The 23,822-nt window shown below is 53.7% G+C and overlaps 1 long non-coding RNA gene across 1 annotated transcript in view; it reads left to right on the forward strand.

The window, feature by feature from the left end:
• The window catches only part of LOC309857432, a 296,182-nt gene that overhangs the window by 248,782 nt on the left and 23,578 nt on the right, over positions 1 to 23,822 (forward strand). The window contains exons 13-14 of the long non-coding RNA XR_014307711.1: positions 4,404 to 4,984; positions 23,120 to 23,700. This is a non-coding gene — a long non-coding RNA (uncharacterized lncRNA). The remainder of the gene's footprint in view (positions 1 to 4,403; positions 4,985 to 23,119; positions 23,701 to 23,822) is intronic.

The following is a 23,822-nucleotide window of genomic DNA, read 5'->3' on the forward strand; positions in this document are numbered from 1 at the left end:
GCCAGCTCATTCACAGTCTCTGGGGTGCAGCTCTGAAAAGGCAGTGCCCCATAGACACAGGGCCAAGAGCCATTAGCAGCCTCCCGGAACATTGCCACCAGGGGACACCCCCACTAGACATCGTGTTCTCCAGTTCAGGCTAAGAGGGATGGCTGAAAAGACATTGAGCAAGGACGTAGCCAGAGGACACTCTAAGGCTCATGACTACCATGAGCCTTATCATTGTGTCACCCTCCCCTTTTCATCCAGCCTGCTATGACCTGGGGTATGAACATGACAGATGGGTCCAGCCTCCAACACCAGGCAGCTTGCTTCTGCCCAGGAAGGGCATATCCCTCATCCCCTGTCCCCACTTCTACAAACACACACACACACACACACACACACACACAAACAGGGAGAGAGAGAGAGAGAGAGAGAGAGAGAGAGATGCGCTCCCACACAGTAAGGGACAGTGGTGTGTGCCCGCTGAGGTGGGACCACAGTTGTTGCCCACTCTCCAGTGGGCTGCCCCGAGCTGCCTTGTGTTACCTGTTGGTGTCTCCGGCCCCATGACCAGAAGCTTCGGAAAAGAGGGCTGAAGCACTGTCTGCAACTGCAGTCATGTCTCTGGCTCTGGGCTCCTGTGGGCCCAGCACCCCTGGAAGTAGGAAGACAACAACTGAACATGGTGTTCTGTCGAAGGTCTCCACTCAAGTGTGCTGGAGAGCAGGTTGCCCTTTGAAAGTGGGTGCCTGGTTGCCAGAGTTCTAAGTTCAGTTGGGGCCTATCATGAAGAATATGAGGTCACGCTTTCAGGATTCTAATACCTGGGGCCCTTCCTAAAGTCACCCCCTCTCTGCAGCCCCTTCACTTGGCTCTTGACCTCTCTTCCCCGGGACTGTACACAATGAGCCAAAAGTGCCAGAGGCACCATGCTCTGGAATTGGCACTCAGGTCCTCCCTTTCAGGAGACAGAGCTGAAGTCAGACGTTTGTTCTCTGTCCTTTCCCACTCCTGTGTCCTCAGTCATTGTGTGTCTCCCCTAGTGCCCACATTCCCAACCTGCATAGTGGGGACCAGGGAGAATCTAGTTCCTTGGGACATCTTAGGGTGTATGTAGACCGTATTTGTGGTATGTGTGCGACGGTGTCACGGGAAATCAGAGGCACACATAGAAGGCCAGATGAATTGCAGGAAGGGGTGGGACGTGGCCTGGAGGAACGCTGCGAGGAGGCCTGGGTCCCGGTTTTGTGTCGTTTTGGAACCGTCCCTTTCCCTCTTGGCGTCATTATAATGGGGCACCATGATGGGGTGGAAATGCACGAAGATGCAGACTTTGTCATCCTCGGTAGTGAAACGGTTCAGTTGTTTCCCACATAGCTTTAGAAGGAGACCTCTTTCCCTCGTTCTGGTATATGAGGGGAGCAGCCTTCACAGTGGCTCCCAGGGATCCTGACCTGTGGTGGAGGCATCACTCTGCAAGCTCTGGGTGGTTAGCGAGTGGCTTCTGAGCCACGCGATGTACTTACTCAACGTGATGAAATAGCATGCCTCGTGTTTCTCTAGATGTCAGGCAAGGAGTTTCGCACTTCCTAGTTTCTTTGCTCATGGTCCACTTCTCCCTTGTTCCCCTTTTCTTCTCGGAATCTGAAGCGAAAAACATGCCCAGATGGTTGGCGCTGCCATCTATCGAGGCTCACAGTGCCAGGATCGGAGGCAGTGGCAAGGCCAACATGCGCCCAGAAACTCAGATTCTGAGTTGAATGGCTCCCCGAATGATGGGTGCTAAGTTGGGGAAAATCCTCTGCTAGTCCAGCCTCAGTTACAACCACGGGCTCACAAGTATGGTGATGTGGAGGAAGCATGCGGAATTGTGCCTCCATTCCTCTTCTGCAACAACTGTGGGGCATTCAGTCCATGCATTTGAAGATGCAGGGTATTGGGGCAATGCCGTTGCAGAGGGACAAGAGATCGCTACCTGTCTCCCAGGCCTGAGGCCCTGTCCCTGCCTTCCTCACCACCCTCTGCTCTGCTCCCAGTTGCTCTCCAGCCACACTGGATGCCTCTTTCATGTCCTCTGGCCAACCCAGCTTCTGGTAGTGAGGCTCTAAGGCAGAGGTGCCTTCCCTCTTCATGACACAGGGCAGCCAGACTTGTGTGGGACTAGCTCCCTTGTTTTTATTCTGTCCTCAGCGCTGTCCCCCTCAGTGAGGCCTTTCGGGCCTTTCTCTCCAATGACTCTGCAGCCCTCTTTCAGAGTATTCTTCGTTTGTCTCACGGAACGCTTGCTCTTTTCTTTCGCATGGCACTGTTTGGTGCGTTGGTCCATCTCTAGACTGTGGGACCCTCCATACTGTGTTGCACAGTGACTTGTGCCAGTGTGCATTCCCACGGATGGTGTCCAAGGGTTCCCTGTTCTCCCTGTCCTCACCGGCATTTGTTAGCTCCTATGCTCCCAACCAACAATCTACCGTAGGATCCCAGAGTTCCACGCCTGGGAACATACTCCTAGACAGCCAAGGAATATGGCCAAGAACTCCCTGCGCCCACCCCCATGGTCAGGAATCCTTGTGAACACCGCTTATTCTGGTCATCCTTTTAGGGCCTAGGAACATGAAGTCATTGTGTTGTGTAGCTGAGACGTGCACAGTGCTCGATGTCAGTTCTTTCAATCCAACTGGGGCCGAAAATATTTTACTATTCATAATGAGCCTCGGGAAAGTTGACTTGGTAAAGGAATGACACGTAAGCAAAACTGGAAACAGCAGAAGCTAAAGTCAGTAGATGACGACAGGCATAGGAACACCCAAGCCCTTGCATCAACAATGGGTTCTGAGTGGGGGGAAAAAATCAGGGAAGGAAAAATCAAGCAGACGAAGGAGAATGTTCAGTTTGGGTTCTGTTTGAAAACATGATCAAGGAATAACAGGTCTCAAGAAATTAACTCTGAAAAATACCTTCTCACATAAAGTTGTCCCGGGTGGGGCAATTCTGTCTTTCAACCTCGAAGTAGGCACAGAAGGACATTTTGTTGGCTCCATGTTGTCTCAAGGAAAATGGCAGAAGTCGAATGGCTGAGAGAGGACCTACCTGGAAAGGGTATAAAGGGCCAGATGAAATGGTCCTGTGTTCATTTCTCCATCTTTGCAGCTTTTCAGTGCAATTTATTTTTAGGTCGTGAAGTCCATGAAGTTCACGGAGTACATTCTAAATGTCTTAAAAAGCATTAATGTCTTTGTCCCAAGCTCCCTGGAACCCACCTTCCCATCTCCTTGGCATCTTGTCCATCTAAAGCTCTTTAGCATGCGTCAGACTCTTCCCGCGAGCGCCTCCTTCCAGCCCTTGGCAAACACCATTCTACTTTCTGTCCTTCGGAGTCCACTCTAGGTAGGTCCTAAGAGTGGAGTCCAAGTTGGTTATCTTCATGCATACTCCTCTCACTTAGCACACCCTTCTCAACGTTCGCCCACGGGGTGGCGCATGTCAATGTTTTTGTCCTCTTTAGCGAATGAATACTATCCCAACGTCTGTATATACAACATCTGTTCCTCCCTGGACAGATACTTGGATTGCGTTCATGGGTTAGCTTTTAGGAACCATGCTGCCATGAGAAGGTGTGCTCAGATAAGTCTCCAGGACCATACTATCCTGTTCATGAATGTGGGTACCTAGCACAGAAGGGCAAGTACTAAAACACATGGTAGTGCGAAAGTTGATTTTTTAAAAACGGTTTATTTATTCATTTGTCAGCGTGAGAAAGAGGCATGCAGAAGCAGGAGAAGTGGCAGGCAGAGCAGGCAGGGGAGAAGCAGGCTCCCGGCTGAGCAAGAAGCCCGATGTGGGACTCCATCCCAGGATCCTGAGACCTCAACAGACTGAGCCACCCAGGTGTCCCACTCAAGTTGATTTTTGTGAAGAGCTGTCATACTGATTTCACAAGCATGCCCTTAAACATTCCTACCACACCCAATCAGCAAGGTTCCTAATTCTCTTTATCTTTGCCATGGCTTGGTCTTTTCCTTTCTCCCGAGTGTTTTGTTTTGTTTTGTTTTGCTTTGTTGTGTTTTGTTTTGTTTTTCTTTTTCCATGGGGAGCCAACCTCATGGATTCATAAAGGTATCTCATTGCTTGCAATTTCCTTCCTTGCGTATAGCTTTGAGGTTATGTCTCTTGCCCATGTGTACATTCACACATCACATTTGACTTGTTTTTCTCTTGTTGTTGATGTTGTTGAGTTCCTGGGATCTCTAGATATTGTGGATATTGAGAACCTGCCAGATCCATGGTTTGCAAACATGCTTTCCCGACTTCTGGACTGTGCTTTCCCTTGGTTGATAACGTCATTCAAGTCACAAAGATTTTAAGTATCCTGAATGTCCAGGGTGTGAGTTTCCTTTTCTTTTCCATCCTGTGCCTTGCAGGTCGTATCCATGAAATCATTGCACAATCCTGTTTTGTGAAGGTGAGGAAGATGGATGCTGCGGCGCTCGGAATTCAGAGAGGAAACAGGATCGCTGGTGGAGGCAGGCAGCAGCAGGAACTGGAGACGCACAGGCCTAATGCTGGGGTCCTGACCAGATGCGATGGCGCGATGATAGGAATAGGTACCTTGGGCGAGCAGGAGCCGTGTACTGGAAATGGTACCCTGCCCATTTGGGGCACCACTGTGTGTGGTGATGGCAGCAGTGAGACATAGGACTGGACATGTCCCCAAGCTCAGCCCTTCTTCAAAGGGAGCCTTTTATTGCCACCTGCTCCAGTCCTGTTTGAAGGGTTTCTTAATCCGACGAGGGACATAGATTTATTCCACGACAAAGGGTGATGATAGTGGTGTGGTGACACCTGTCTCCGAGGAACTTCTCATCCCTCTATCATGAGCCACTGTGACAGGTGAGCCACTGTCTGGAGTCAGCCGCCAAGAAGGGGTTCGAATGCCTCAAGGACACTGGGAACAACCTCCAAGAGGGACCAGTCTGTCATTGCCATGCTGAGCTGAATTCAGGTAAGACCTTTGTACCCTTGTTGTGTGTTCCCAGTTCATGGTCACGTAGTTCTGCAGGTTCTTCTATGGGAGAGAGGGCAGGGCCGTGTCTGAAGGGGAGCTGGAGAGCTCTGGCACGTCCACGACTGAGATGGAGACTTTGCCCCTAGTCATCCCTCAAGTGAACAAAGGGATGGATGTCATGCAGCATCCACCTTCCAGCCAGTACTATTCATGCCACCTTTCTGGAAAACTTGTAGTGAGGCCCTTGGAAAGGTTGGGGGGGGGGCGCACCTGTAGTCACTCCTGTGGCACATAGGGATATTACCTGCTTGGGGTGAGTCACCTTGAAGAAAAAAAGGGTTTGCCCCCTGTCAAGAGTGCTCCGAAATGACTAGAGGGGCATGAGGACTGCAACTGGTGAAAGCCTGTTTGAAAAACTTCTTTAGGGCTGAAAGGGGTAGAATGTCCTGAGCATTGCCTTTTCGTGAATAGGCTATGTCATTTCCTTGCTTGAGGGAAGAAAAGAAATCATCCCGTATTTTCCACATTGAAAATCAAGGAAACACAGAACCTTGGATTGTATTTTGTTGTTGTTGTGGAAAGTCAGTAAGCCACCGTACAGTTCCTCATCAGCTTCCGAGGTAGTGCCCAGCTGTTCATCAGTTGCGTTTCACCCCCAGTGCTCATCCCATCGCATGCCCTCCTTTATGCTCCTGCCCGAATTGTCCCATACCCGCACCCACCTCCCCTCCAGCAACCCTCTGCTTGTTTCTTTGCTTTTTTTTTTAATTTAATTTTTCTTTATTTTCAGGATAACAGTATTCATTATTTTTGCACCACCCCCAGTGCTCCGTGCAATCCGTGCCCTCTATAATACCCACCACCTGGTACCCCGACCTCCCACGCCCCCGCCCCTTCAAAACCCTCAGATTGTTTTCCAGAGTCTATAGTCTCTCAAGGTTCACCTCCCCTTCCAGTTTTCCCTAACTCCCTTCTCCTCTCTAACTCCCCATGTGCTCCCTGCTATTTGTTAGGCTCCTCTGCTTGTTTCTTAGAGAAGAGCCTCGCATCGTTTTTCTCCCTCTCTGGTGGCTTCCCATTCAGTTTTCCCTCCCTTCCCCTGTGATTATCAAATGGCTTCATGCATAGGTGGAACTTAAGACCCAGGGCAGGGGATCCCAGTGGGCTTTCTTTCAGTGAGGTTATTGTGTACCTTTCCATGTTTGGCCGCATTTCGCTTTTCCTGGGAACTGACCCATTCCAGTGATATGTGTCCATTGTGTGTGGGGGGACGGGGGTTCTTCATTCTTGCTCAGGGAGTTGGGATCCTGATGCTGGTGTCAGGAGAACCTCCTCTGTGTTCCTGTTCCACTGGTGCCCTTTGGGGCCTCCCTTTCCTTCTCTGGAAGACGATGAGAGATCCAGTTGTGCAATGTTTTCCAGAAGGCCCTTTAGCTCAGTCTTCCAGGGGCTAGAAATAGCCAGCTTTGGTTTAGTCCACCAAACACGGGGTAGCAATATTCCCTTCAACTACTCCATGAGGACACACAACCAAGGAGAATGGAAATACCAGAGGAGCGTAGCTCCAAGGGGACGTCGGTGAAATGCTTTTACGACAGCCAATATCCTAGGAAGGTGTGTGTTTTCTGTGATCACAGAGGTGGGCACTGGCCTTTCCATATCAACAGATGTCACTTTTGTCTTTGGGCTCTTTCACTGATCTTTAAGGTGCATTCACGTACAGCCTGAGGAGACCTGATTGGGAAACTCTCAGAGCGTAATCTCATTTTGGTCTCCTAATACCCACCTTTCAAAGACAATTTTGAAAATACAGTCTAATGGACGTACAGTATTTTCGTCGTTTCAGTTGAAGAGTAGGGATTCAGGAATTCTGTATGTGACTCGGTGCTCAGCACAGTAAGTGTCTTCTTAATCCCCACCCCCTCTTCCACCCATCCGCCCACCTGGTTCCCAACAGTATGTTCCCTATATTTGAGCCGGTGTTTTTGATTGCCTCTGTTTCCTGATTCCCTTTATTCTTTTCTGTTTCTGAAAAGTCACACATGAATCAAAGCCCATGTTAACAAAACACCCACGGTTCGGTCCACAGTGGCTCCCAGGGTTCCCCATCCCTGCTCTGTACCTGCCTGTCTCTCCTCTGAGCGGTTGCTGAAAGGTTTCTGACCAAGGGAACATAGGGCAAGAGATGGTCTTTGACAGATTCAAGCTTTCATGACCAAACCCGTTGTCACTTCCCTGGGACTCTCTTGTGTTCCATCGCTTTCTGCCCAGTATCCCGGAACTTCGCAAGCCAGCACTGGTGTTTCGAATGGCCTTGCACAGAGGCCACAGTGGAAGCAGCGTAGGAGTGCCCAGGCTACTAGGGAGAAAGGGACTCAAGCTCAGGATTTCGCTTCCACTGAACAAACTGTCTTTCCTGCCATCCTGCCTCCCTATACTCTGGAGGAGAAGAGGAGGAGAGGCCTGTGGGGGTGGACCAAGCCCTGCCTGGCTGTTGATCTTCCTGACAATCAAACACCTCTTTGTGGCTGCCAGACGGTTGCGCATCGATCTCTTCCTGGTGGTGAAAGAGAGGACGTTTTGTCCACTGGTCCGCTGGCAAGTTGTCTCTCCGTGTGCTCCGGGGACAGGTGGCCGGGGCATTAGCTGCGAGCATGCTGGAAGTGCAGAGTGTCAGGTCCCTCCCAGGGGTACTCAGTCGGAATCTGCCCTTTGCCGAGAAACCCTGGGCATCAGAGCCTGAGAGGGTCGTCCCCCCAAAAGCACTGTGGAATGTTCCACAGAGGGAGTGCTAATGGGCCACCTTGATCCACCAGTGGGGAAGGGGTGGTTGTTTCCTGGGCCCTTTGGGCCATTTCTCTCTGCCGAGAACCCCCTGAAGGGTTGATTCCCCAGTGGCCCTGGTGGGGATGGTCCTGGGAGAAAGGAAAGAACACCCCCCAGGCTGGGACTTAGAGTCGAGATGGAAGCTAAGCCTGCACCCAACAGCAGGAGCTCCAACTCGCCCAGGCTGAGCGACTGCTCAGGAGCTCTGTGTTGTGCTTTGGCTAGGTCCTTATGTGTCAGCTGATGGTATTGGGGATTTTTCTTGTGGTGCTGGATCCTGTCTTCTTAGATTCCCTGGCGCTGTATCTGCAAGGTTGGGGACCCTTGGCGTGTCCTTTTGCTTCCATGTAATTTTGGACATCCTCTTTGGATTCCGGGTTGACCCAGTGCTGGTTGGGTAGCATGTAATTGAACTTCCATGGATTCGTGGTCTCTCCAGGGTTGCTCTTAGGGTTCATTTGGCGTTCCGTAGCATCGTGCTGAGAAAAGATGCGTGGGATGATATCCATCTTTTGGAGTTTGTTGAGACTTGGGTTGTGCCCTAACGTGTGATCTACTCTGGAGAATGTTCCATGTGCACTGGAAATCCAGCACTGCGGATGCTGCGGTTTCAGGGTGGAAGGTTCTGCATCTACGTGTTGAAACGGGTGCATCCCTCAAAGCCATAGATTCCCTGTTGATTGTCAGTTTGGATCCTGTGTCCATTAGCAGATGTGGGGTGTTAGAGTCCCCCACTGCATGGTACGGCTGTCAAAGGTGACTTTATGTTTGTTATGCACTGTTGGATGCCTTTGGGTGCTCCCATGGTGCGTGTCTACATATTTCGAGATGTTCTCTCCTATTACATGGCCTCCCTTGCGAGGAAGTAGTGTCCTTCTCTGTGGCTTCGTACCTCCCCCCTTTGGTTCAGAGTCTGTTGTGTCTGGAGAGAAGGATTCCTACCCTTGCTTCGTTTCGCATCCATTTGCATGATAGACGCTTCTCCCCTGCTCACATTCCATGTGTGTGTTGGTCTACCGCGTCAGGCGAGTTCCCCATTTCAGACAAGTGAGTGGAACATGGGTGTGTCACCTGGTGGATGATGGAGACCAGGGACTTCAGAACCACCTGGACCTGACAGTGCCCTTGGCCAGCCAGGAGAGTGTGGGGTTTCTCTGGTCAAGGATCTGAACCTTTATCCTGGCAAGGGAGAACCAATCTCTGCTCCATCAGGCCCCAGCCAGGGAGCAGTGGCTACCATGGACCTGACCAAGAGGGTCAGGGGCCTGAAGGGCCCCACGGCCTTGCCAAGAACTGCGTAAGGAAATGCAGGATGGCTGGACATCCTAGCTCCTAGGTCAGCATAGACGTGAATAGAGCCAGAGACACCTCCCAGTTTCTTTCGTTTTTCTCCAGCCTCACCCAAAAGAAGCAGGGAAAAGGAATCCAGAGATCCTGGATAAGGATCCCAGGGGGATTCCAGTCTTGGTAAAGGGTGAACCTGGAGAGCCTCTAGGGAAACTGAGGACGGGACGTCCTGCCTGCCCTTCTTCCATTTACAAAATATCTTCCTCAGATTTTGGAGCTTCCACAGGCAGGGTTGAATCTCTTTGCATGTGTTTTCCCTACATCGTGCTGATGCAATTCAGGAGACTGAACTCGACAACCGTCAGTCCCAAATACTGGGTCCAAACCCGCACAAACACACGCACACGTAGCATATCCCCAAGGAAGCGAGACATCGTCCTCCTTGCTTTAGAGGGTAGAGTAGCAGCCCCTCTCCTGGGCAGCACATAGTTCTGGGGAGGGGAAGGAACTCTCCAGGACTCGCCTGGTCAGGGTTTGTTGCCTTCCTGGGGAAGGACCTGCAACGTCTCCATCTCAGGGGTCCTGAGGGCTGTGTCTGCTGTTTGCCCAGATGCCTGACACAGAAATGAACCTGTCCTCTGAGGAAACGGCATTGGGAGGTGCCACCAGTAATGAGTAGTGCCACCAGAAGTGAGGAGGGCTGGCTCCTCTCCTTTCTGCCCCATTGAATAGCTGCTGACTCTGTAAGATTTCTGGGTTCAGGAATGAAGAAGAGAGTCTGTACACGTTGTACATTACCGTAGGAAATAAAAGAACCAAACGCACACGTGGGCAGGTAGAGGAGAATATAAAAACCTTTATTATTATTATTATTATTATTATTATTATTATTATTACTACTACTACTATTATTATTTGGGTAAGAAAACTTTAATCCCAAGGGTTCTCATTCCTTTTTGTTGTTGTGGTGGTGGTGGTTGTGGTTAAATAACAACCCTTTAATTATATTCAATATTGCCCCTTCCAGAACAAGTAATTCTGTAGGGGAGAGGAAGGGGTGTTGAGCAGCGGATGGGGCTCGTGCACCACAAGTAGCCCAGGGGCCGAGGGGCAATCCTTGGCTCAGCCAGTGTGCACGGGTTCAGGTCTGATGGTGGCTGTAGCCAGTGGTCCTGGTGCTTGTGTTCTGCTGGCCAGCTAGGACCGCGGCTCCAGCTGGCATGACAGGTTGTAGCTAAGGACAGAGGGACACCTGTGAGTTGAGCAGCAGCTGGCATTCAGGAGTCCCTCCCAGGGTTTTCCCACAGCTGGTGTCTGGCTGCCCAGGGAGCCCTAGAAGGAGGATCCCAGGCGGGGCCAGCAGAAAGAGTCCACCCCGACGTCGCCTGACCCAGCTCCTGAGTGGGCCTCACCTGTCCTCCTCGCTGAGCCGCTCCACAGCCCAGAACCAGGCCGTGAATGGATGCTGGGGCTCTAGGCAGTAATTCTCTGCCGCCGCCTGGAGCAGCATGATGTCCGTGAGGACTCGGTATTCCTGGGCCGGGACAGAGGCACAGGATGCACCCTGAGCCTGGGTGGGGAAGCTACAGGGCCAGGTGAGGGCCGAGCAGCGGGACAGGGGTCGGGTCCTGGGTCTTGGCACACATGACCACCCTCCTGCATGCAACTTCGTCTGGTCCCAAACTGTTCTCAGAGGCTAGTAGAATTAGCCCCTCCTCCATCAAGGGAAGTTCTCCTTGATGCCCTTCTGGATCCCTACTGACTGACTCGATGGGTCTTGCACTTCATTCTTAGCAACCTGTCCCAGGAAATGGGAGATGGAGGGGAGTGGATGGAGCCAAGCAATGTTCTTCCCAGGGGCGTCTCTGATAGGGTCTGCCTGCCCTTCCCTACAGCCAGGGCTACGTATGCTCACCTTATTCTTTTTGCGGTGGTTGATCTCATTGCCCTGGAAAGTAGACAACCATTGTCCTTCAGAAAGAGGCCCCCGGTCAGTCCTAGCACCTTACACCCACCCGTTCTGAGGCTGCGCGTAGGCCAGGACCCCGGAGTGGGCCGCCAAGCCACACACACAATGAGACTGGGGTTAGGGCAAGCCCTGGGGTCCAGAGGAAGGAAGACTGGGGGATGGTGAAAGGGCTCCCGGTCAGCACCCTGCAGCACAACACTCTGTGGTGACTGAAGGGAGCGGCAGACGCCTCAGGCAGGCAGGATCTGCTGGGCTCCTGAAGTGTGGCTGATGTGCAGGGTCCTGACTTCACTGTCCCCGACAGGCAAGGTCTGAGGGAGAGGCTGCAGCCCATGCACACAGAGCGCATGCAGCTTCACCTTCAGGATGCGCTGGTGCTTCCCCAGTCTTGGGCCACCCGTCTGGGTGCAGACTCCCTTCCCTCAGCACTGAGATGGGCGCAGACTCCCTTCCCTCAGCACTGAGATGGGCAAGAGATGCCAGTTCTTAGGGGCGGCTGTGAGGCTGTGGGGAAGGGAGGTCTCCGAAGGACTCAGAGCTCAGGGCTCAGTCCGGGGACTCTCTGCTCCCTGTCCTCAGGACTCTGGTCCCTCCTCCACAATCCTCAGGCTCACCCACCTCCAGGTAGTCCTCCATTGCTGTATCAAGCACCACCAGGTCGGAGAGGAAAGTGCCAAGGTATGGGACGACACCCTGTGTCATGAGGGGTAGGTTTGGGATGAGTCCCTGCTGTCTGGTGCCCACAGGGGCCCTCCCCGAAAAGACTTCAGCGTCCTGGCCCACCCCACTTTCCCACATGGAAAAGGGCCTAGGACCCTTAGTTGCTTCCCCTGGATTCGCTTTCCCCTCACCCTCCCAGAACATCAGACTCCTCCTAATCCCCTCCAGGGCCTGCTTTTTGAAATTCAAAAAACCCCCTGGCTATGGAGCCCCGGGCCCCTCCCCAGCCCCAAATCCATTCTCTACCCAGCCTGCTAGACTCCTTCCTCCTGGTCCCCAGGAAAGAAGACATTGAGCAACTGTGGCGGCAGGCAGGAGGTGGAGCTGGAGTGGCAGGTCCCACCTGTCCTGATCTGGACGCTTCTAGCCCTCAGGGAGGAGCCCCTCTCCCCTGGCCTTGGAGGCCCTGTCCCTCAGGCACACTCACCTTCTTGGGCAGCCCCTTCCGCGCTCTCTGCAGCTGCCTCACCAGGCTGGCCAGTTTGTTCGAGGGCCGCTTCTAGAGGGCCAAGGACAAGATCCTTGAGAGCAGAATAGCCTCAGTCCCCTTGCGCCCACCGTCTTGGACTGCAGACCCTAGACGTCCGACCTACGTCTGCTGATACTGACGCTCCATTCCCCTGAAGCATGCCACGAGTCCTTCTAGAACAATCTCAGCTCCCCCATTCAGTCCATGGGGGACCTGGAGCTTGGAGCCTGGCCTCCCTGAGCCTGTTTTCCCATGGGCAGAAGGGGGAACTCCACCTACCTCCTGCGGTCTCCTGAGCACTCAGGATCCTCTTAGGATCATCATTTTTGTGGCCCACAACCCATCCCCACCCCATCTGTGAGCAGGGGCCTGTCCTCTGGGCTGTCCGCGTTCATGTGGGCCCCCATGTGGACCTTCTCGATGGATGGACACAGAGAGACCTGAAATCTAGCCTAGGGAGTCTGGATGGGCAGCACCCGCTTGTCCCAGCCCCAGGGGGAATCTTCAGCCCAGGCTGTCAGCACATTCCTGCCAAAGGCTTCTGCTCCCCGAGGAATGCTTCAGGCCATTCCCTACTTCATCCACACAGGATCACGCCTCCTCCCACCCCTCTCCTGTCCTTGGAGCCCTGCACCTCCCGTGCTACCTTGATGAGTAGTTCCCTGCCCTGGGGGTTGCCTTCTGTGCAGAGCTGTTGGAATGTTCGGAAGCTCTTCCTGAAGAGAGGGAAAGAAGTTAGGCTCAGGGGAGTCCTAACGTGGCAGGGTAGAGTGCGAGTCCCTTTTCTTGGAGCAGCCCCGCATGTCCACGGGGCTGGCTGAGGGTTTGCTCTGGGCTGCTCTGAGCACTGGGGTCTTCGTAGGACATGGGAGGGCGTTCTCCTGGGCGTCCCCCTGGGCGTCCCTTCCCAGCTTAATTGAACAGCTCGGTTTGGGTGGGGTTCTGGCTGAACCATGGGCAGAGACTTCAGTGGCTGCCAAGTCACCACGTGGAAATATGGAATTCAGCTGAGGCCAGGGTGGGGCATGGAGGACATTGGATTTCTCAAGCAGGAGGCCTGGTGGCCTGTTCCCCAGGAAGGCTGAGAGGAGCAGCCCCGGGCCCAGGTCCTTTGGTCAGGGTTTGCTGCCTCCCAGGAGGTCCAAGCTGACTGAGGGGGGCAAAGGACAGGCCTGTGGGAGATCCCGCCTCCATCCTGGCCCCTCCTGCAGAGAAGCCTCCTCACCTGGAAACGTTGTCCCATGTCCTCTGCAGGCGGTGGATGGAGGCACTCTGCAGAGCCGCCAGGATGGCACGCAGGGAGGAGTAGTTCCCTAGGATCTGACAGGCCTGGGGGAGGGAGGAGAAGGAGCTGTCAGTGGGAGAGCAGGAGCCCCAGATGCTCGAGAGCTTTAGTGCCCCCCTCGGTTTAGGGCTCCCCCACGGGTGAAGCTGATGTCCAGGGAGCTGCAGAAGGGCACAGGTCAGCCCTAAAGAGGAACACTGCTGGTGAGAGGGAGGATTTTCCCTCACTGCAAAGGAGGCGTCACGTGGGAACTGAGCGTCCCAACGTTGGGCCATGCCCCCGGGAGGAAGAGCCTAGGGACCACAGGCCTTAGAGCAGGGCCTTCAGCCCTGAGAAGGGAGCGAGACAGAAGAGCAGTTCCCGAGGCTCAGGCGAGCCTCAGGGAGCTGGGCCTCCCACAGCATACCTTGGCCACCCGGATCCAGTGGCCCACCACCACGGCCCTGTCCCGGGCTGTCATGCTTGGGTCGCCAAGGCACGTGGTGACGATGCAGCTGGCCACAGCATTGAAGTGGGCGATGGTGGCCCGGACTGTGGGTGCCAGGTGCTCGTTGCCAGGCCTGTTCCTCCGGGACCAGACGGAGCCCAGGCACTGATGGGGCACCACCTTCTTGAACAGCTCCTAGGGGACAGGGGGAGGTGTGTTGAGCCCCACACATGTTCGCCCATGCAAGACTCATGTCCTCGGGAGGGGTCCCAGGTCAGAGCTGGAGCTCAGGAGGCTGCGAATGTGGCCGGAGCCTGCTTAGAGAGCCTGCATTTCATGCCCCTCTTCTTCTCCGAGGGAAGCCAGTGCGGGATGCCCCAGGAGCCAAGAGAGGCAAGGGAAGGGAGGAAGGAAGGCGTGTGCACCCTGATCATTCCATGTCCAGGGGGCCGCACCAGGTGGTGCTCCCAAGGGGGCATCTCCTCCTCCAAATGCTCATCCCTGCGGTCCCTGTCTCCTTACAGGTGCCCATTGTCACCTGGTGGCTGAAAGCATGGCTTTCCGTGTCTAGCCTGTCCTTCAGGACGCATCAGATGCCTAAGCCAGGTTGATGGTGCTCAGGCTCCCAGGCAGATGGGTGGGCGACCCATGGACGGGATTGCACACAGGGAGCTGCCCTCCTCCCCGCGGGGGACCAGAGCCTTCCCATTTACGGGCTCTCGCTTCTGAGTCATTGCATCTGCGTGGTACCTCTGCCTCAGTCCTTCTCAGTGCCTGTCTCCACAGTCCGCAGCTGGACAGTGAAAGCTCAGGTCTAAAAACCCTGATGGGTTTCCCCGGTCGGTTAGGGCTGCAGCTGAGATCTGGCCCTATATCCTAGGAGTCCACATCAGGGAAAAGCCGGTATAGGGCAGCGGAGAGCAGAAGAAAAGCCGGCCCTGCCCTCCTACCCTGGGGGCCCAGCTGCTCACCGCATCCATGTAGGTGAGCTGCTCTGCCACCAGCTTGGGAGGGAAGTCCAGGAGGTCAGGCTCCTTCTCTTTGAGCCGCTTCTTGGGTTGGCAGGATGCCTCTGCGGCTGGAGTGGGCTCAGTGGCACCTGCGACAGCTGGCGTGCAAACTCCCAGGCAAGCCGATGGCCCAGCCGTCTGTGCCTCAGGACCCGGCGACCATCCGTAACCTAGGAGCCCCTGTTCCAGTTCTGGAGCAGCCGGTGGAGGGGAGGCTGGCTCGGACCCTGAAGGTGATGGCTGATGCAGAGCCAGGGTTGCCTCTCGCTCCATGGGAGGCTCTTTGGCCGGCTCAGCTGCTGGAACGCGTCGCATAGCGGACACGGGGGTGGGAGTAAGGGGAACGATTCAGCCACATCACTGACACTCCATGTGCCTTTCCCTGAACAGGACGGATCCCATGGCCTTTCAAGGAATACCCAGCCCATGAGCCCCATCCCAGATGGCCTTCCCAGCTTGCAATGCCCCTTACCCTCCGCCTCAGCCTCTGTGAGCTGCAAAAGTTCCCGCCGCCTCAGCGGAACGGGGGCATGGGTGTTTAGGTCCCGGTCATGCCACGTGACGTGCACATAGGCCCCCTTGACCTCCACATGGGCAGTGTGCAGGGACTGCCCGATATCCTGCCGTGTCTGCTCAGGCCAGGTTCCCAAGATGGGACACAGAGTGCTGGGGAAAGTCAAATGTGGGGCAGAGTCAGAGACCTGGCCTTCCCTTCCTTTTCCACGCTACTCCCACAGCACCATCCTTTCGGTGTGGGCCCCACAGAATGGCGCCAGCCCACTTGCAACCCCTCTGGAGCTGTCCTTGCTGACTGCTGACCACGTGGGATGAGGGAGGGACCTCCCATAGGTCTGTCCTTTGGCCCCTCAGTCATGCATCCTCCCTGCAGACCAGTGTCTGGGCTTTGGTTGGAGGCCGACGGGTGAGTGGTCCGGTCCCCACCCTTTCTGTCCTTGGCCCCACTTGTGGTGGTCAGCGGAGGTGGATATGGATAGGGGCAGGCGGAGCAAGAATGGACCATCCAAGGGATGGCTGTTGTAGGCACCAACTCAGCCCACAATGGGCTCTGCTTCCCAGAGTGCTTGGCATCCCGTCCACACCTCTCTCGGACTCTTTGGCCTCTTCAGAGGAAGCTGCCCCACTAAGCTCTCCCATGGAAATTGAGAGTCCTGGGAGATCCATGGTTCTGAACATCCCTCGCCAGCAACATCCCCTGTCGCCTCCCACCCTGCTCTGTGGAGGCAGCAGGACCTCCTCTGGCACCCAAAGACCTATCCTGTTCTTCCTTGATCGTAGAGTGCATCCTCGTGGTCCCAAGAGAGGTGGATCCATTCATCCCTAGAGTAGGTCACAGAGATGCCCCATCTGATGAACGCTAGACATGCGTGCTTAGGATGTGGAGAGTGCCTATGTGACCCTGGGACGAGAATGGAGACCCAGACATTGTCTCTACGTTACCCATTCACTGCTCTTGGTGACTAGAGAGAGCCTGCATTCCTAGGTGCTTAAGAGCCATGATTGAATGAAATCATCCCAAACAGGACTTTGCAAATCCTGAGTGGCCCTTGGGCTGCTCTGCCTGCTCCCAGTGTCCCCTCGACCTGGGCACATAAAGGACCACAGTCAGGACCAGCTAGATGGCATCTCAGAGGTCCTTTGCCAATAGGAAAGCTGCCAGCTTTCCGTTTCCTTTCTCTAGACCCAGAAGGACCACAGGCCTGTGAGGGTTGAGCCTGAACGCGTCTTCCCTGGAGAGGGAAATGTTCAGCGCGAAGACGCCCAGCATGTCCAGCAGCCCTTTCTGCAGAGCCGGGCCCCAGAGAGGCGCGTGCCATGTTTCCTCCCATGACTCCCTGCAGTCGCCCTACGAGGTTCATCCTCTTAGCACCTCCACTTTTCCGGACAGGAGAGGGAAAGTCAGAGAGGTGCAGTGACATTCCCAAGTCCTACAACTAGTAGACGGAAGGCTCCCCCTTGTGCTGGCTATGAGGTGGGCACTCACCGAGGGAACTGGTGATCCCGGACCTGCCGGGCTGACGGGAACATCTGATAGATGGAGAACATGGTGGTGACGATTGAGAGGCTTCTATCCGGGAAGGATAGCAGCAGGGAATGTCTCCATCTCTGCACTGTGCCTTGTTTGAGCTCCAGCATCGTGCAGGCCTCGTCCGGGGACAGGGATGATGCCTTTTCCAGCAGGCAGACAAGGGGGCGGGGTGGGGAGCAACATAGTCAGCTTCAACGCCGTGAAGCCCCAGGAAGAGCAGGGTCTGGAGCTCAGACTGCATCCTCCCATCCCTTTGGGAACTTGGGCAAGACGACGAGGGACTTGTGTGCCCACCCAGAAAAAAGGTTCTTGGCTGAAAACCTAAAACCAACCTCCAAAGGACCCATCTAGGCTTAAATGTACTGGTGACTTCAACATGTGTGGTTCGCTGGACAGCAATAGCCTGTCTGTCTCTTCCTAGCCCGTATGAAGATCTGTATGTGTATGCCATGGAGTCATGAGGAAGGAGCCCTACTGTTGAGAGGAGAAAAGAGAGGTTGAGAATCTCCAAGCCTGCTCAAGGTCATCCGCGTTGGGTCTGAGATCTGTCCAAAGCATGGGCTACATGGCATTTCGCCTATGCTGATGCGGTTTGGCCTGTTGCTGTCAGGGGCAGAAAGGTTCAGGGGGAAACCACCTTCCTTGGCAGGCCCCAGGGCAGCCAGTTGTGTCTAGTCTGGGCTGTGGGCTGGCCCCGGTCATCTCTGGGTCCTGAGACTGGCCATGAACCTGGGCCCGTTCTCACCCCAGACCAGGACTGGATGTTGTTGGTGGCCTGAGGTCCCTGCTGCTTGTCAAGGGAGATGGAGTAGCTGAAGCCTTGCAGCAGCTCATGCCAGAGCCAGCTACCTGGGCCAGGAGGCATCGGAGGCCTTCCACCCAATCTTTGGGTCTACGGTCTGGCAGATGGAGTGACCCAAATCATCTGTGAGGACCCTTGAGGTGCCCTTTCCTTGCAGCATTGCTGGAATGGCAAGCAGTTTGAGTCACGTCAAGTTCCAGCAGCAATGCTAGACCGAGTCACTGTAGCAGACCACGTCCTTTAGAAAGGGGGACTGTGAGGACCTAGAGGGAAAGAGCCTGTGAGCTGGTGGACCTCCTAGGATTCGATGTGTTCTGAGAGTTGATACATTCCAGAAAGACCTGTAGAATGGCTTGATCCCACCGGCCCTTTTGTAGGTTCAATCACCCTATCTGGTATGAGGATTTAGAAGGGCGTGGGCCAGTTCTCCAGAACCCAGCTGGGTTCTCCACTTGTTAGCTGGCATGAGTAGGGAAAATCGTAAAACCCGTGGGAAAAGGCCAAGATACTCATGGCTTTGTGAAAAGCAACACAAGGCCAGAGGAAAGAAATCAAAACAACTTCCCCCCATGCCACGGAAAGCATTCACTCTATTCTCTACCAGTCCCACGTAGGTGAAGAGTGTCTTCCTCCCTTACTTACCCATAGGTGTGGCATATGTGCGGAGGTGTGGGTTACTCTGGGGTGGGGCCGGTGGAATAGTCAAGTGGAAACACTCTGGGAAGGCCCCAGGTTTGTCCCCATCGTTGCATGGGGGCCCTGGGTGTGGAGGAGCTTCTTCCTATTCTCACCTCAGAGCAGCACTGATCCTGGGTGGCCTGGGACACCTGACCCTTGTCCAGCGAGTTGGAGTCGTTGAAGTCCCCAGCCAGCTCATTCACAGTCTCTGGGGTGCAGCTCTGAAAAGGCAGTGCCCCATAGACACAGGGCCAAGAGCCATTAGCAGCCTCCCGGAACATTGCCACCAGGGGACACCCCCACTAGACATCGTGTTCTCCAGTTCAGGCTAAGAGGGATGGCTGAAAAGACATTGAGCAAGGACGTAGCCAGAGGACACTCTAAGGCTCATGACTACCATGAGCCTTATCATTGTGTCACCCTCCCCTTTTCATCCAGCCTGCTATGACCTGGGGTATGAACATGACAGATGGGTCCAGCCTCCAACACCAGGCAGCTTGCTTCTGCCCAGGAAGGGCATATCCCTCATCCCCTGTCCCCACTTCTACAAACACACACACACACACACACACACACACACACACACACAAACAGGGAGAGAGAGAGAGAGAGAGAGAGAGAGAGAGAGAGAGAGAGAGATGCGCTCCCACACAGTAAGGGACAGTGGTGTGTGCCCGCTGAGGTGGGACCACAGTTGTTGCCCACTCTCCAGTGGGCTGCCCCGAGCTGCCTTGTGTTACCTGTTGGTGTCTCCGGCCCCATGACCAGAAGCTTCGGAAAAGAGGGCTGAAGCACTGTCTGCAACTGCAGTCATGTCTCTGGCTCTGGGCTCCTGTGGGCCCAGCACCCCTGGAAGTAGGAAGACAACAACTGAACATGGTGTTCTGTCGAAGGTCTCCACTCAAGTGTGCTGGAGAGCAGGTTGCCCTTTGAAAGTGGGTGCCTGGTTGCCAGAGTTCTAAGTTCAGTTGGGGCCTATCATGAAGAATATGAGGTCACGCTTTCAGGATTCTAATACCTGGGGCCCTTCCTAAAGTCACCCCCTCTCTGCAGCCCCTTCACTTGGCTCTTGACCTCTCTTCCCCGGGACTGTACACAATGAGCCAAAAGTGCCAGAGGCACCATGCTCTGGAATTGGCACTCAGGTCCTCCCTTTCAGGAGACAGAGCTGAAGTCAGACGTTTGTTCTCTGTCCTTTCCCACTCCTGTGTCCTCAGTCATTGTGTGTCTCCCCTAGTGCCCACATTCCCAACCTGCATAGTGGGGACCAGGGAGAATCTAGTTCCTTGGGACATCTTAGGGTGTATGTAGACCGTATTTGTGGTATGTGTGCGACGGTGTCACGGGAAATCAGAGGCACACATAGAAGGCCAGATGAATTGCAGGAAGGGGTGGGACGTGGCCTGGAGGAACGCTGCGAGGAGGCCTGGGTCCCGGTTTTGTGTCGTTTTGGAACCGTCCCTTTCCCTCTTGGCGTCATTATAATGGGGCACCATGATGGGGTGGAAATGCACGAAGATGCAGACTTTGTCATCCTCGGTAGTGAAACGGTTCAGTTGTTTCCCACATAGCTTTAGAAGGAGACCTCTTTCCCTCGTTCTGGTATATGAGGGGAGCAGCCTTCACAGTGGCTCCCAGGGATCCTGACCTGTGGTGGAGGCATCACTCTGCAAGCTCTGGGTGGTTAGCGAGTGGCTTCTGAGCCACGCGATGTACTTACTCAACGTGATGAAATAGCATGCCTCGTGTTTCTCTAGATGTCAGGCAAGGAGTTTCGCACTTCCTAGTTTCTTTGCTCATGGTCCACTTCTCCCTTGTTCCCCTTTTCTTCTCGGAATCTGAAGCGAAAAACATGCCCAGATGGTTGGCGCTGCCATCTATCGAGGCTCACAGTGCCAGGATCGGAGGCAGTGGCAAGGCCAACATGCGCCCAGAAACTCAGATTCTGAGTTGAATGGCTCCCCGAATGATGGGTGCTAAGTTGGGGAAAATCCTCTGCTAGTCCAGCCTCAGTTACAACCACGGGCTCACAAGTATGGTGATGTGGAGGAAGCATGCGGAATTGTGCCTCCATTCCTCTTCTGCAACAACTGTGGGGCATTCAGTCCATGCATTTGAAGATGCAGGGTATTGGGGCAATGCCGTTGCAGAGGGACAAGAGATCGCTACCTGTCTCCCAGGCCTGAGGCCCTGTCCCTGCCTTCCTCACCACCCTCTGCTCTGCTCCCAGTTGCTCTCCAGCCACACTGGATGCCTCTTTCATGTCCTCTGGCCAACCCAGCTTCTGGTAGTGAGGCTCTAAGGCAGAGGTGCCTTCCCTCTTCATGACACAGGGCAGCCAGACTTGTGTGGGACTAGCTCCCTTGTTTTTATTCTGTCCTCAGCGCTGTCCCCCTCAGTGAGGCCTTTCGGGCCTTTCTCTCCAATGACTCTGCAGCCCTCTTTCAGAGTATTCTTCGTTTGTCTCACGGAACGCTTGCTCTTTTCTTTCGCATGGCACTGTTTGGTGCGTTGGTCCATCTCTAGACTGTGGGACCCTCCATACTGTGTTGCACAGTGACTTGTGCCAGTGTGCATTCCCACGGATGGTGTCCAAGGGTTCCCTGTTCTCCCTGTCCTCACCGGCATTTGTTAGCTCCTATGCTCCCAACCAACAATCTACCGTAGGATCCCAGAGTTCCACGCCTGGGAACATACTCCTAGACAGCCAAGGAATATGGCCAAGAACTCCCTGCGCCCACCCCCATGGTCAGGAATCCTTGTGAACACCGCTTATTCTGGTCATCCTTTTAGGGCCTAGGAACATGAAGTCATTGTGTTGTGTAGCTGAGACGTGCACAGTGCTCGATGTCAGTTCTTTCAATCCAACTGGGGCCGAAAATATTTTACTATTCATAATGAGCCTCGGGAAAGTTGACTTGGTAAAGGAATGACACGTAAGCAAAACTGGAAACAGCAGAAGCTAAAGTCAGTAGATGACGACAGGCATAGGAACACCCAAGCCCTTGCATCAACAATGGGTTCTGAGTGGGGGGAAAAAATCAGGGAAGGAAAAATCAAGCAGACGAAGGAGAATGTTCAGTTTGGGTTCTGTTTGAAAACATGATCAAGGAATAACAGGTCTCAAGAAATTAACTCTGAAAAATACCTTCTCACATAAAGTTGTCCCGGGTGGGGCAATTCTGTCTTTCAACCTCGAAGTAGGCACAGAAGGACATTTTGTTGGCTCCATGTTGTCTCAAGGAAAATGGCAGAAGTCGAATGGCTGAGAGAGGACCTACCTGGAAAGGGTATAAAGGGCCAGATGAAATGGTCCTGTGTTCATTTCTCCATCTTTGCAGCTTTTCAGTGCAATTTATTTTTAGGTCGTGAAGTCCATGAAGTTCACGGAGTACATTCTAAATGTCTTAAAAAGCATTAATGTCTTTGTCCCAGGCTCCCTGGAACCCACCTTCCCATCTCCTTGGCATCTTGTCCATCTAAAGCTCTTTAGCATGCGTCAGACTCTTCCCGCGAGCGCCTCCTTCCAGCCCTTGGCAAACACCATTCTACTTTCTGTCCTTCGGAGTCCACTCTAGGTAGGTCCTAAGAGTGGAGTCCAAGTTGGTTATCTTCATGCATACTCCTCTCACTTAGCACACCCTCCTCAACGTTCGCCCACGGGGTGGCGCATGTCAATGTTTTTGTCCTCTTTAGCGAATGAATACTATCCCAACGTCTGTATATACAACATCTGTTCCTCCCTGGACAGATACTTGGATTGCGTTCATGGGTTAGCTTTTAGGAACCATGCTGCCATGAGAAGGTGTGCTCAGATAAGTCTCCAGGACCATACTATCCTGTTCATGAATGTGGGTACCTAGCACAGAAGGGCAAGTACTAAAACACATGGTAGTGCGAAAGTTGATTTTTTAAAAACGGTTTATTTATTCATTTGTCAGCGTGAGAAAGAGGCATGCAGAAGCAGGAGAAGTGGCAGGCAGAGCAGGCAGGGGAGAAGCAGGCTCCCGGCTGAGCAAGAAGCCCGATGTGGGACTCCATCCCAGGATCCTGAGACCTCAACAGACTGAGCCACCCAGGTGTCCCACTCAAGTTGATTTTTGTGAAGAGCTGTCATACTGATTTCACAAGCATGCCCTTAAACATTCCTACCACACCCAATCAGCAAGGTTCCTAATTCTCTTTATCTTTGCCATGGCTTGGTCTTTTCCTTTCTCCCGAGTGTTTTGTTTTGTTTTGTTTTGCTTTGTTGTGTTTTGTTTTGTTTTTCTTTTTCCATGGGGAGCCAACCTCATGGATTCATAAAGGTATCTCATTGCTTGCAATTTCCTTCCTTGCGTATAGCTTTGAGGTTATGTCTCTTGCCCATGTGTACATTCACACATCACATTTGACTTGTTTTTCTCTTGTTGTTGATGTTGTTGAGTTCCTGGGATCTCTAGATATTGTGGATATTGAGAACCTGCCAGATCCATGGTTTGCAAACATGCTTTCCCGACTTCTGGACTGTGCTTTCCCTTGGTTGATAACGTCATTCAAGTCACAAAGATTTTAAGTATCCTGAATGTCCAGGGTGTGAGTTTCCTTTTCTTTTCCATCCTGTGCCTTGCAGGTCGTATCCATGAAATCATTGCACAATCCTGTTTTGTGAAGGTGAGGAAGATGGATGCTGCGGCGCTCGGAATTCAGAGAGGAAACAGGATCGCTGGTGGAGGCAGGCAGCAGCAGGAACTGGAGACGCACAGGCCTAATGCTGGGGTCCTGACCAGATGCGATGGCGCGATGATAGGAATAGGTACCTTGGGCGAGCAGGAGCCGTGTACTGGAAATGGTACCCTGCCCATTTGGGGCACCACTGTGTGTGGTGATGGCAGCAGTGAGACATAGGACTGGACATGTCCCCAAGCTCAGCCCTTCTTCAAAGGGAGCCTTTTATTGCCACCTGCTCCAGTCCTGTTTGAAGGGTTTCTTAATCCGACGAGGGACATAGATTTATTCCACGACAAAGGGTGATGATAGTGGTGTGGTGACACCTGTCTCCGAGGAACTTCTCATCCCTCTATCATGAGCCACTGTGACAGGTGAGCCACTGTCTGGAGTCAGCCGCCAAGAAGGGGTTCGAATGCCTCAAGGACACTGGGAACAACCTCCAAGAGGGACCAGTCTGTCATTGCCATGCTGAGCTGAATTCAGGTAAGACCTTTGTACCCTTGTTGTGTGTTCCCAGTTCATGGTCACGTAGTTCTGCAGGTTCTTCTATGGGAGAGAGGGCAGGGCCGTGTCTGAAGGGGAGCTGGAGAGCTCTGGCACGTCCA

Source organism: Mustela nivalis (genome assembly GCF_964662115.1).
Source record: "Mustela nivalis genome assembly, contig: HAP1_SCAFFOLD_701, whole genome shotgun sequence".
NCBI classification, from domain to species: domain Eukaryota; kingdom Metazoa; phylum Chordata; class Mammalia; order Carnivora; family Mustelidae; genus Mustela; species Mustela nivalis.